Source organism: Mesoplodon mirus (assembly GCF_964341445.2).
Source record: "Mesoplodon mirus genome assembly, contig: HAP1_SCAFFOLD_518, whole genome shotgun sequence".
NCBI classification, from domain to species: Eukaryota; Metazoa; Chordata; class Mammalia; order Artiodactyla; family Ziphiidae; genus Mesoplodon; species Mesoplodon mirus.
In genome coordinates, this window is record NW_028295480.1 from 240,091 (window position 1) to 254,533 (window position 14,443).

A 14,443-nucleotide genomic window follows, 5' to 3' on the forward strand; every position below is an offset into this window, starting at 1 on the left:
TAACTGTATTACACAAAACATATGTCACTGGTTTTTATGTGTTATCATTATAATTAACAGCTTTATACAACCGTTGTCTTATGCTGTTTGTTTTTCAATGTCTAAAATTATTGTTTAATATATATATTTTTTTACTTTTAGCAGTTTAAGCCAGGAGAGTAAATCCAGTTCCTATTACTCCATCCTGTCCAGAAGCACAGGTCTTAAGTGAAATTTAATACCAAAGAAACAGTTGCAAATTTTACAACGGATCTATCACTGGTTCTTAGCATATCTTCCCACACCCAAGACACCAAGATAACTTCTACTCACTGTTAAAGCTTTATGATGAGCAAAACTTCCACCACTGTGCTTCCTTAGCATGTGAGTATATTTTTAATTTATTGGTTATATATATTCTCTAATTATCCATTATTTTGTCCTTCTTTTTGATTAGATATTGATATCCACATTTTCTTTTCTAATAGCTCACAGAAATTTCTCTCATTAACAACACCAATAGAAATAACAATAAAAATCGCCTTGGGGGACCAAATTTATATCACATTACCAAGTTTTCATTTTGCTCCCAAAAAACTTCTGCAAAATACAAGCACTATCTATCATCAGTATCCTTAGAACAAAAACAAGGCATTCTAATCTCAAAAGCAAAATATTTTATTTAACTTAATAAATTTCACATTATAAAAATGTTATCATAGCATCATCCTTAATTCCTGAGTAATCACTAATATTGGGGGATTTTTCTTTCAGTTATTTGAGACTAAGGATGATTTTATTCATCTCTACAGCCTGGTACATATATGTACAATGTTTGTCAAAAGGTGGATATTCAAAAAAATTCTTGACTAAATTATGGTAATTCATGTGATCAGTTCTGCAGTTCTTAAAACTTTAAATTACTTGTTAATTCTAAGAGAAAGTCAGATAATTTTTAGAAGGATTTCCAAACCATGCTAAAGTGTCAGCCTTCATTTCCTTGTCTGAGGGAAACAGGATAGAAATAGATGGTTTTAAAGTTCTCCAAGCTTCTGTGTCCTTTATACATCCACAATTTTAATCCTTATCATTTTCAAGATTTGCTAAATTATTTGAGGTGATCCACTCTCTTATTAAAGTTACATATTTTATGTCACATACTGAGCATATTAACAAATAACTTACTGATAAATGACTATGCCCATAACATCAGGTTAATCTGATTTCCATGAAATGAGCTATAACTTCAAGAATATTAATTCATCTAATAAGGGTGATGATTTACATAATGTTGCCTAAAATATTTCTCTTGATTATTTAAGAGAGTTTTCCTAGGGGGAAATAGCTGGGAAGTCAATAGAAAAAAAAAATACAACCATGATTAATTTAATTCCAGTCTAAAGGACTCCATATATAATGTATTTGAGAAAACCAAGTCACTCTTATAGATTCAGATAAATGGCTGTAAATATGAGATATTTTTAATGTAACCCAAATTATAAGAAATATTTTTTTGTATACAAACAACCACTCTTTTACCTAAAGAAAAATATAAAATCTGAGTTCATTGAAAATTTGCCTCATTGCCCTCTGTTAGTTTGTGCCTGCCCCATCCATAGGGGCCCCGTTAAGAACTATTCTATCATCCATACATCAGAAGAGAATGTCTGTGTTCTATGTTGATAGTCAGTCTAAACAAATATTTATACAGTTGAGATCAGAGATATACAATGTCAGTTCCAAATCCACCCATGATGGCACATATACCAGAGAGATGACAAAGGTTATACAGGCCTGTGAAATACTTGAATCATATTTTGCAACCCTTGAAAGAATTCAAGTTTGAGATTAGCAGAAACCAGGCTCAGTTCTGTCCATAATCCCCTTTATCTGTCTTCTAGCCAACAAAATGAAAACCTGAAGCCAAGCTGACAAATAGAGTGTGAAGGGCCTTCTACTGCATTTAAGAAAAAACTGAGACTTGCTACAGGTAGAAATTATCTTTTCTATTACTATTATTGTTGATGTTGTTGTTATTCATAGAAATAATGAAAAAAAGACCCTAAATAACATTATTCTGCTGGATTCTTTACTATATGTAACACAATAAATTAACTCGCTTCATATTATACTGGGCATATAACATGAAAACATGTGCAGAGAATAGAAATCAGTATCTGTAAAGACAAATGCCCCTGTGATACAAAAATCTATTATTTTAAGTCCAGACAATTAGATCTATTAAGGTGTAAGAGTATTTCAGTACAGTCCTGCTAAAAGTAAAGCTTAAAAGTAAATCGAAAAAAAAAAACCAGAAAACTGATGCCAGTTAGAAACAAAATATAAGATTATGCTATGTATATGGGACAGGATAGAACTCTGAATGCACTCACATGTAGAAAAGCAATATTAATGACAAGTCAACTAATGTCCTTATTGAGCATAGACATTCCAAGAAGGGTGAAGAGTACTGTATATTAGATGTAAGACTCATAATATTCAAGTTAGTTGTAAAAGAAACAAGGTAAATGCTTTCAGTCAATAGGATAGGCTGAACTGATACTGAGAATCCTTTCTTCCAATCTGAACACACAGTTTGTTATACTTGTGTTTTCTTTTATATGTTGCTTTTACATGTAGCAACACATAAAAAGCAAATGAACAAGCTTACAAAAAAGGGGGGGATCCCCAGTCTCAGGATTTAAGGGGAAAAATCAAATTCGACATTAGAGTAGTGAGGAGGAGTTGAAACCAAGAAATTCAAGGAGGGCCTGGAAATAATAAGCCTTGTTTTTGAGGGCTGGCTTTAAATATCCGTTGTCTTATCAGAAAACAGGTAGATGCTGTTGTCTTATCAGAAAACAGGTAGATGCTGGAAAACAATAGAATAATATCTTCAAAGTACTGAGGACGTATAGCTATCCAAATTAAAATTCTATACCTCATTTTAAAAAACTACTCAAGAACAAGAAGTAAAGAAATTTTCATTCATAGACAAAGAGGAATTACCACCCACAAACTGTAACAACAACAAAAAATGACTAAAGCAGCAGCAGCAGCTATTGGAATTGTCTGAAGGCATTAAAAAATATTCTGATGCCTGAAGCCAATGCTTGGAGATTTTTTTTTTTTAACCAAAGTGATCTAGGTGGTGTTTCAATAATGGGAGCTTTAAAAACTTCTCACATAATTCTCGTGTGTTTTAGGCAAGATTGGAGACCATTGTACAAAGAATGTTCTTCAGTAAGAAAGAAAATAAGCATAAAAAGAAGTAGGAGGGTGCACCGAACAGTGACCAGCAAAGAAATTTGTAATGTTGGAATGAATCTGAATAACGGTTGAGTGTAAAAAATAATAGCCAATGGGGGTATGTACAAAGTAAAACTAAAACACTAGATAATATACTGAAATACTGGAGATCAGATTTAAAATTTGAGGGGTCCATGAACTGCTTAGGAGGAAGATGAGATAATTAGTTTTCGACTTTTTAAAGTTAGAAATATATGTCGAATTTTTCAGAAAACACTAAAAATGAATACTTCATATATGATTCATAAAAAGGTAGACCATAAAAAGAGAATGAAAAATGTGTTTAAATGAAGTTAGTACCGGGAGGGATAAAACATGGAAAAATAAAGGAGAAATAGATCAATAATCACAATACATTTGATCACAGAGACAATAAAAATAAATTTAAAAATTCCAGTTTATGCTGCTTACAAAAGACATATATAAACTATTTTTAAGATGCAGTGCCATACTTCACTCAAAATAATTAATTATATACATGATAAATGATTTTCAAGATTACACATTTGGCATGATGACATGTATACAAATTGTTAAAACTCAAAGCAATCATGTATTTTTCATGGATTCATTTGCATATAGTAAAAAATTCAAGCATGGATTCAAAGTATTTATATTCAATTCATGATACCAGTTATCTAAGAAAAGGAAAAATGGGACTGAAATGAGAATAGAGGAGAAAAAAGAAATGTGTGTGTATCTGTGTGTTTGTGTGTGTGTGTGTGTGAACACATGTACAACAGTCAAATATGTGCTTCTTTCACAGCATGATTCACTGTATTCCATCACAATATTAATAAGATTTCATACAATATGGGCATCTCCGCAGAAATTAAAATTGTCACCTGCTTATATGTATTGGGCAATGAGCTCACCTTACTATTTCCATCCATTCTTCAATTAAAATCTAGAAATGTGAATGGGCTGTTAGAATTTAGTTAATGAGCCAATTATCTTTACAGAACATGCTAGTTATTCACAGCCTTTCCTTGGCTTAATTATGTTTTAAAATAGCAGGCATTCATTTTACGTCTTTAATTGATGGCTATCACACACAATTAGTTTGAAAATTCTTATCAATATGCTTGAAATATATTTGGTTGAATCATTGGAGTAATCTTTTTTGAACTTACCCAAAAGTATGTGTTTAGCCTTCCTAAACACAGTGGCACATTTCCAAATACAAAGTAGTTGCATTAGAATTATTCCTAATATGAAGACATTCAATATTTGTGGAAACAAATTTTCTCTTGAAAACTTAGCTTCCAGACGGAAGAAAAATAAGGGTAGAAATGTATTTAAAGGCAAATTTGAAGATGAGAAATCAAAATTCACATTCCATAGTGAAAGAAAAAGGGTTAGTAATTATATAGAGAAAGGCAAATGCAATGCAAAAATTATTGGAACATATTTTGCTCAATTACAAACAAACTTACATGGTAAGTTGTAGCTTCCATTATTGCACCAATTTTTAGCATATTTTAATATTTTCATTTTGAAATGAAAAATTTTAAAAAGTCATCTATTGTTTTTTTAGAAAGTAGAGTGGTTGAAGTGAAATAACTTCCAGAAAATGTGTTAAAATGGGGCTACAAAAGACTTAGGAGGACATAAGCTTGGTTCTTATTATTGACAGTTTGCAAATCAGCCATGGGAATACACATTATTTCCAATTTAAAATGAATGATGATTCTATATACATATATATGCATCTTATCATATTGATTATAAACCAAGTAAAATCTCATGAAATCTAAGTATGTTTGAAAAACTTAAACCTATTTTTATGTTTTTCCAAACACTAGAAAATGAAAGCAATTTCTGTTGTTTGTCATTTTCTTTTGGACTCTCTTGGCTTCCTGAAAACGATTATGTCAAGATATTGGAGAAATATTCATAGGAAGCAACAGAGGCCATGAGAATAGAAAACTACACTGCTTCCTCATTAGAAAAAATAAAATAAAAATTCCTGTCTATCCATTTCAAATTACACTCAGGGATGCTTATAATATACAATTTGAAAATTGAATACATACTAGTTGTCAAGTAGTCAGCCCGTTTGATTACTCATGCATTCCATCCTAAGTATGTTGTTCTTAGAATTCAGAGGGGTCCTTTAGTCACACCCCCCATCTTGACCACTCACATCTCCAGATTTTCCTACTTCATGGCATATTGGTGTTTAGCTTATTAAACAAATATTTGTTGAACAATTACTATGCATGCTAAGCAATGGGGATCAAAGATGAATGAATATTCATTTGTCTTTAAGGAGACACAGTCTACCGGAGAGAGGCAGAACTGTGAACAGATGACTGCATAAAGAGGCAAAGTCAAGTCTTATTTATTCAGAGGAAGAAGTCCCCGTGATCAAGCAACAAGTAAAATCATTTCATTGTGCAAGACATGGATTTGTGATTGAAAATGCAAAAGCATATTTCTCTTATTATCCATCATAGATGATCACCTATTATAATCAGAGAGATTTCTTACTGGCACAGCATCTAGAGGAGGACGTCATGCACGAACCTGTCACATTCAGAAAGTAAGGAAGTGGCACAGTGGGAACAATTCAGGAAAGTAAATAAACATGACAGTAGATTTAAAATCTACTTTAATTGTTCTTACTATTATTAATCTATTTGAGCAAGTAGTAGTTTTCATTGATGTTAGCATTTTTTCATCCATGACTTGAAATCAGACATTAAATATTAATATTATAAAAATATTACAAATTGAATTCATTCACAAATTTATAAAAATAGATCACACCAGAGACCTATTTATTGGAAACAAAGTAGGTAGAACAATCAAACTCATTTATAGTTCCTCCTCAACAAAGTGGACAGAAGTTTTATATGTAGAGGTCAATCCTGGGCCAGAGGCTATTTAATATTTTCATCAAGATTAGGATGATAGAAAAGCATGTGGATTTAGTAATTTACAGTTCTCTTTAGTTGATAAGACTGATTAATACTTTGTCAAGATCAAAATTCAACATGGCCATAATATGACCTTGACAAATTGGAGAAGTGGTTTAAAACAATGCAATTTAATAAGTCTAAGGGTCAGATATGGGCTTTAAAGGGATTGGGAAGGAAATGGAAATTATAATAATGCAGGTGATACCATGCCAGTGAGAATGCATTTGCGTGAGTAATATAATATGTAACAAATAATATTGAGTATGACTTGAGTCAAGAATATAACAATAGCTTTTATTTTTTTCTCTCTCTCACCATGGCATAGTGCTTACTCACTCACGAATATTTCTAATACATTTCATCAAAATTTAGTCATTAAATCCTGTATCCCTGCTGATAAAATTAAAAGTAATTCTAAGATATATAAATGAAGAGAAGGGTATAAAGGTACAAGTAAGTGGGTGGATATTAATGAAATTACTTTGTATTGTGCTTTACAAGTACGATTTATGCATTTATCTTGTTATTAACACATTCATTCATTCATTCATTCATCAATCATTACATATTTATAGAATTTCTACTATGTCCCAGGCACTGCATTAGGTGCTGGTAATACAAGGTGGGGGAAAGCAAGCATTGTCCATACTTCTTAGAGCCTGCAGTCTAAAGAAGAATTACTAATTGTAGTAAATATAGACAAGATACTATGAGCCATGGAACAGGCAGCCTTTCTCACCTGGAAGGATGAGGAAAGGCATCCCTTGTGAAACGTCTTCTTAATTGATGTATGAGGTAGGTAGCCTAAGGGGACAAGGGAGTAAAGGAGTAAGTATTTCTTGCAAAGGGGAAAGCAAATATTAAGAATTTGAGCCTCAAAAAAGGAATGCTTCACGTTGATATTACTGTCTCAACAAATACAATTAAATTGCTGGCTGTTAATACATTGCATAAAAGTGGAGGAGTGGATTTCTGCCAAAATTAGGGCATACAGTTAGGATTAGAAATGTGCTCTGTGATATCAGTGACTTTAACATTGCTGTGAGACTGGGAGAAAACACGTACAAAGAGGTTATCCTCTGGACCCAATGGCACTGCTGTACATCAAGGCTTTTGCTGAAGTAGAAAACCTGCTATTGATATTGAGATGCTCTTGAGTGAAACAATGACTTCAAATAAGAGTTCCAAACTGAAACTCAGAAAGACCACCAATCTGACATGACTTAAATTTGAACTGCTTCTCAGATAGGCAATTTATACTTTGGGGTAAGTGGAAACTGGGCTTGGTTTCACTAATGACAAAAATGACATTTTGCTATTAAATTTGGTTTAATATTTTCATTTTACAAATCCCTAACTTCAAAAACTCTCTAAGGGAAAGTAAGGGGAAAAGGATAGGACTCACTTGTTTAGTTACATTACCTTGAATTTTAATTTAAATTGAGCTGCGCTATCTCCACCAATGCTTGACTAGAAGCCTGCACAGTGAGTAGTTGTAATGGAGGAGATTGGCTCATTTTAATGGCCACATCTGATGGATCTCAAAGAAATTCAGGTAAAACAACTCTTTGCATAGTTCATAGTCAATTATTTCTACTTACAGAAAAATGCCAAAGCCTAGAAAACTTTAAATGGTGGATAATCAGCAACATTCACATTTTTCCTTGAGGTTTGCCAGGATTGTACAAACACATTTAGGCTTTGAAAGACATGTTTTGGAACTTTATTGGAGGTATTCTAAGAAATACCTTCATGTTAAAACAATTTCCAAATATTTTAGGAATAACTAGAATCTCTCTGTAAATAATTCATGCCTTAATTAATTATAATTATGAGAAATTAATACTGAAGTATTTCAGAAAAATGACATATTAAGAATGTGACACTGCTTCCATGTCATATAAGAGCATGAGGATATCTGTATTATGAAACTTACTGCATTTTGCTACAACATTTTTGTCTATCTTCTCTTCCAGATTACAAGCTTCTTTAAAAATAGACTGTGCACAGATCTAACTTTCTGGCCTACATTTGCAGCACTGGAGACTACTATTGAAATATTAATTCAAAGGATATTTTAGAAAACATTATAGACAGAACTCTACCATAAAAGAGCATATATAAATATAGCATATTTTCTGATGTTATTGAATCATCTTAAATATTGGTTAATGCAAATTTCAATCTCTAAGGCACTTCTACAACACACCTGAAAAATGATCGTCATCTTGTACTTGAATGTCCTCACTGAGAAAGAAATTGCCAACTCAAAATAAGTTTATTTCATTTTTAGGAAGCTCTAATTGTTAGAAAACTCACTCTTAAAATGAGTTAAAATCTCTATTCCTCAACTTGTATGCATTTTCTTGGTTTTTAAATTAGGGGCAACTTGATCTTTTTTTGATTTTACAGCTCTAACATAGCTAAAGCTGGCTTTCAGGTCCTTTGCCCCCTTACCTACTCTTCATAATTATTTTTATTAAAAGAAATATATTGTGGTATAATCTAAAAATATACTGACTTGAATGTACACTTTAATGAATTTTGACAAATGTAAATATTTTGTAACTTCTGTTTCCATCAAGGTAGACAATTTTCCTATTACCCCCTTTGCAGTTTTCCCTTTCCTCTTTGCAGTCACTCTCTACTCCATATATGATACAGGCAACTGCTGATATGTTTTCTGTCGCCAGAGATTCATTTTTCCTTTTCTAGAGAGTCATATAAACAGAAACATAAAGTACATACTCTTGTGTGTCTCGCTTTTTTCTCACCATAATGTTTCTGACATTCATCCTTGTTGCATTCCTCATAATTCTATCCTTCTGCTGTATGATATGGCATTGTATGGATACACCACAACTGGTTCACCCGTATAAATCTTTTTGGAGATTTTCTGATGATGGCCATTCTGACGGGTGTGAGGTGATACCTCAGTGTAGTTTTGATTTGCATTTCTCTAATGATTGGTGATGTTGAGCATCCTTTCATGTGTTTGTTGGCAGTCTGTATATCTTCTTTGGAGAAATGTCTATTTAGGTCTTCTGCCCATTTTTGGATTGGGTTGTTTGTTTCTTTGATATTGAGCTGCATGAGCTGCTTCTAAATTTGGGAGATGAATCCTTTGTCAGTTGCTTCATTTGCAAAGATTTTCTCCCATTCTGAGGGTTGTCTTTTGGTCTTGTTTATGGTTTCCTTTGCTGTGCAAAAGCTTTGAAGTTTCATTAGGTCCCATTTGTTTATTTTTGGTTTTATTTCCATTTCTCTAGGAAGTGGGTCCAAAAGGATCTTGCTGTGATTTATGTCATAGAGTATTCTGCCTATGTTTTCCTCTAGGAGTTTGATAGTGTCTGGCTTTACATTTAGGACTTTAATCCATTTTGAGTTTATTTTTGTGTATGGTGTTAGGGGAGTTTATTTTTGTGTATGGTGTTAGGGAGTGTTCTAATTTCATACTTTTACATGTACCTGTCCAGTTTTCCCTGCACCACTTATTGAAGAGGCTGTCTTTTCTCCACTGTATATTCTTCCCTCCTTTATCAAAGATAAGTTGACCATATGTGCGTGGGTTTATCTCTGGGCTTTGTCTCCTGTTCCATTGATCTATATTTCTGTTTCTGTGCCAGTACCATACAATAAATGCTGGAGAGGGTGTGGAGAAAAGGGAACCCTATTGCACTGTTGGTGGGAATGTAAATTGATACAGCCACTGTGGAGAACAGTATGGAGGTTCCCTGAAAAACTAAAAATAGAACTACCATATGACCCAGCAATTCCACTACTGGGCCTATAGCCTGAGAAAACCATAATTCAAAAAGAGTCATGTACCAAAATGTTCATTGCAGCTCTATTTACAATAGCCAGGACATGGAAGCAACCTAAGTGTCCATCATCGGATGAATGGATAAAGATGTGGCACATATATACAATGGAATATTACTCAGCCATAAAAAGAAACGAAACTGAGATATTTGTAGTGAGGTGGATCGACTAAGAGTCTGTCATACAGAATGAAGTAAGTCAGAAAGAGAAAGACAAATACCGTATGCTAACACATATATATGGAATCTAAGAAAAAAAAAAGGTCATGAGGGACCTAGGGGTAAGACGGGAATAAAGACACAGACCTACTAGAGAATGGACTAGAGGATATGGGGAGGGGGAAGGGTAAGCTGTGACAAAGTGAGAGAGGCATGGACATATATACACTACCAAACGTAAGGTAGATAGCTAGTGGGAAGCAGCCGCATAGCACAGGGAAATCAGCTCCGTGCTTTGTGACCACCTAGAGGGGTGGGATAGGGAGGATGGGAGGGAGGGAGACACAAGAAGGAAGAGATACGGGAACATAGGTATATGTATAACTGATTCACTTTGTTATAAAGCAGAAACTAACACACCACTGTAAAGCAACTATACTCCAATAAAGACGTTAAAAAAAATCGTGTTGGATATTTTGGTCATATCCAGTTTTACCTATTATGAATAATGGTGTTACACAGTTTTTGAACAAATTTGTGTGACATGAGACTTCATATCTCTTGGATAAGTATGAACTATTAGGTAATTGCTTGGTCATATGTAAATGTATATTTAACTTTAAAGCTTTCTTGCTACAAGCCCATTAACAATGTATTCATGTTTCTCTAGGTCCACATCAAAAGTTGATATTAACAGTTTTCTAAATTTTAGACATTATAGTGGTATGTAGTGGTATCTCATTATAATTGTAATCTGTACGTCTTTGATGGAGCAATCTCTAAATCTATACAAATTATATATACTTAATATATATATTATATACAATATATGTCAATATTTTAATTAATTTTTTATTGGAGTATAGTTGATTTACAATGTGTTAGTTTCTGCTGTACAGCAAAGTGAGTCTGTTATACATATACATACATCCACTCTTTTTTACATTCTATTCCCATATAGGTCATTACAGAGTACTGAATAGAGTTCCCTGTGCTATACAGTAGGTTCTTATTAGTTATCTATTTTATATGTAATAGTGTGTATTTATATAAAAAATATAATTAGGCACTTAAAAATAAAAGGAAGATATGCAAATAGCCAATAAGCATATATTCATAGATACATATACTTTACATTTATATATATAACATATCCATAAATATGTTTTTGCCATTTTCTCCCATTGGATTGTCTTTTTATTTTTGAAGTGTAAAAGTTCTTTAATCTGTATATAAGTTCTTTGCCAGATATCGATATTGCAAACATTTTCCAAGTTTGATCTTTCCTGTTGATTTTCTTAATTTTGATTTTTATACAATAGAAATTTTTTAAAATTTTGATACATACTAAATTGTCAATATTTTATTTTATATTTCATAATTTTTGTATTATCTAAAAATTGTTTTCTTGTCTTTAGACCATGTGTTTCCCTTTGTTTTCTTCTAGATGTGTTATAATTTGGGTATTATGCTTAGATCTATGAGTTAATTAGAGTTATTTTTATGATTATTTCATATAAAGGTCATGGTTACTTTTGTCTGTATAGATATCCAATTGTTCTGTTATTCCTCAAAAGCAGTGCTATCCAACAGAAATATAATATGAAGCACATATAATTTTTTTATCTCATAGTAACCACATTGAAACTGTAAGAATAAAGACATAAAAATGTTACCATATAATTTATATTACCTCATATATACAAAATAGTATTATTTCAATACATAATCAATATAAAAATATTAGTGAAATGAAGAATAAAGTTCAATGAAAAACAAACTACAGTGTCTATAAAAGGTATACCACAAAGTAAAAGTGTAAATTGTCTGTTAAATCTGAGAGTGAGCAACTAAGAGAGAAGCAAAAAGGCAAAGTTACGTATGAGATGTGGGATCTAAACCACTGGAGGATAACAATGATTTTAGAAAAAGAAAAAGAAAATAGTATAAAATACAGTAATAAACTTTATGAATAGGAGCATATCGACCAGAACAAGGGAGGTGGCAACCTACACACGATTACACAGCACCTAGAATGATGTCTTTGCTGTCGGGCTTGATACATTGCAAAGATGTGTGCAAATTCTGCTTCCCTTCTCTTAGGGATCACAGTCCTTAGATGCCTGTTGTAAATTTCTACAAACATATGATTAATGTATTTTGCAGTTTTCTAGTTGCTAAAGAAGGGCAGAAGTCTCTTATCCTTAATGGACAGGATCGGATTGTGGCATCCAAGGTTGGGAGTTTCTTTCTGGTACTTTAAAAATGCCATTTTATATTATTTTGGCTTACAAATCTTCTGACAAGTCTGCATAACTCATACTTGTATTTTCACATACATAACGTGTCATTTTTTCTCTGGTTGCTCCTAAGATATACTCTTTATGGCTGTTTTCAACAATTTAATTATGATGGTAGTGGTGTTTCATGAGATTCATTGGCATTTATCTATTGTTAAATAGTTTTCATCAAATTTGACCTTTTTTCTCACCATAGAAGATCTACAGGTGACAAGTTAGCATATGAAAAGATATTCAACATTATATGTCATTAAGGAACTGCAACTTAAAATAACAATGTGATACCACTACACATCTATCAGAATGACCAGAATCTAGAACACTTACAACACCAGATGCTGATGAGAATGTGAAGCAACAGGAACTCTTTTTTTTTTTTACTGAAGTATAATTGATGTACAATATAGTGATTCACGATTTTTAAAGGTTATACTCCATTTATAGTTATAAAATATTGTCTCTATTCCCTGTGCAGCACAATATATCACTGTAGCTTATTTTATACATAATACTTTGTATCTCTTAATCCCCTATTATACTGCCTCCACTTTTCCCTCTCCCCACTGACAATCACTAGTTTATTCTCTATATCTGTGAGTCTGCTTCTTTTTGTTATATTCTCTAATGTGTTGTATTTTTTAGATTCCACATATAAGGGAATTCTTATTCCTTGCTAGTGGCAATACCGAAAGGTACAGTCACTTTGGAAGACAGTTTGACATTTTCTTACAAAACTAAACATGCTATTTCCAAATGATCCTGCAATCATCTTTGGTGTTTACCCAAATGAATTGAGAACATATGTCCACACAAAAACCTGCACACTGTTTACAACAGCTTTTTTGATAATTAGCAAAACTTGGAACCAATCAAGATGCCCTTTGGTAGGTGAGTGGGTAAATAAAGTGTGGTACATCCAGACTGTGGAATATTATTCAATGCTAATAAGAAATGAACTATCAAGCCATGAAGACCCATGGATGAACTTTAAGTGCATCTTACTAAGAGAAAGAAACCAATCTAAAAGGCTACCAACTGTATGATTCCAACTAAATGACATTCTGGAAAAAGCAGAACTGTGGAGATAGTAAAAAGATTAGTGGTTGCCAAGGAAGAGAAAGAAATAGATGAGCAGGCAGAGCACAGAGGATTTGAGGACCGTAAAACTGCTCTGTAAGACACTACAATGGAGGACACATATCATTATACATTTGTCAAAATCCATAGAATGTACAACAACAAGCATGAATGGAAACTATGAACTTTGGGGGATGATGATGTATCAGTGTAGGTTCATGGATTGTAACAAATGTACCATCTAGTTTGGGATATTAATAGTGGAGGAGGTTGTGGAAACTGGGAGTATATGGGAACTCTCATTCTTTTCACTCAATTTTGCCATGAATATAAAACTTCTCTAAAAAAAAAGTTCATTATTTTAAAAGTTTGACTTTTATTTTTCAAATACCTACATGATTTACCTCTTGATATTATCCCATAAGTAAGTGAATCTCTGTTTACTGTGGTTAGACTTTGTTTTCTCTTTATTTCAAAGATTTGGTATAAAAAAGAAATGTAAAAATGTAAAAAATTTTATTAGTAATTTTTAGGAATCAGTAATTACAATGATTCTTCCAGTAGAGCAGCTTATACACCTTCGTATAGTTGCATTTGAATAGTAACTCTAAAGAAGGAAAATATTTTGTATATGCTTCTTACTCAGTCTTGCTCATTATGAAAACCAGAATCTTGACTAGAATGGTCAGTTGGAAATCCTTATATTTGAAAGGAATTTTTAAAACACAGGACTTGATGGAAAATATAAAAATATCCATGAAGAATAACTTAATATAAAAAGTAACACTATATTCTATATTATCATAACAGCTTTTTCTGTGTGACAGGTATATACAATATATGTAGCATTTGATAATAATTACTAATAATTCAT

The 14,443-nt window shown here is 32.5% G+C and overlaps 1 protein-coding gene and 1 long non-coding RNA gene across 9 annotated transcripts in view; both read left to right on the forward strand.

The window, feature by feature from the left end:
• LOC309797419 overlaps positions 1 to 5,733 on the forward strand; it is a 45,511-nt gene extending 39,778 nt beyond the window's left edge. For 2 of the 7 annotated variants that reach the window (XR_014292649.1, XR_014292655.1), the window contains exons 2-4: positions 142 to 363; positions 1,881 to 1,969; positions 5,561 to 5,732. This is a non-coding gene — a long non-coding RNA (uncharacterized lncRNA). Of the gene's footprint in view, positions 1 to 141; positions 364 to 1,880; positions 1,970 to 5,560 lie in introns of all 7 variants that reach the window. The other 5 variants (XR_014292650.1, XR_014292654.1, XR_014292651.1 and 2 more) reach the window with 3 other exon arrangements.
• The window catches only part of LOC309797418 (uncharacterized protein), a 262,284-nt gene that overhangs the window by 96,055 nt on the left and 151,786 nt on the right, over positions 1 to 14,443 (forward strand). The window lies entirely within an intron of this gene.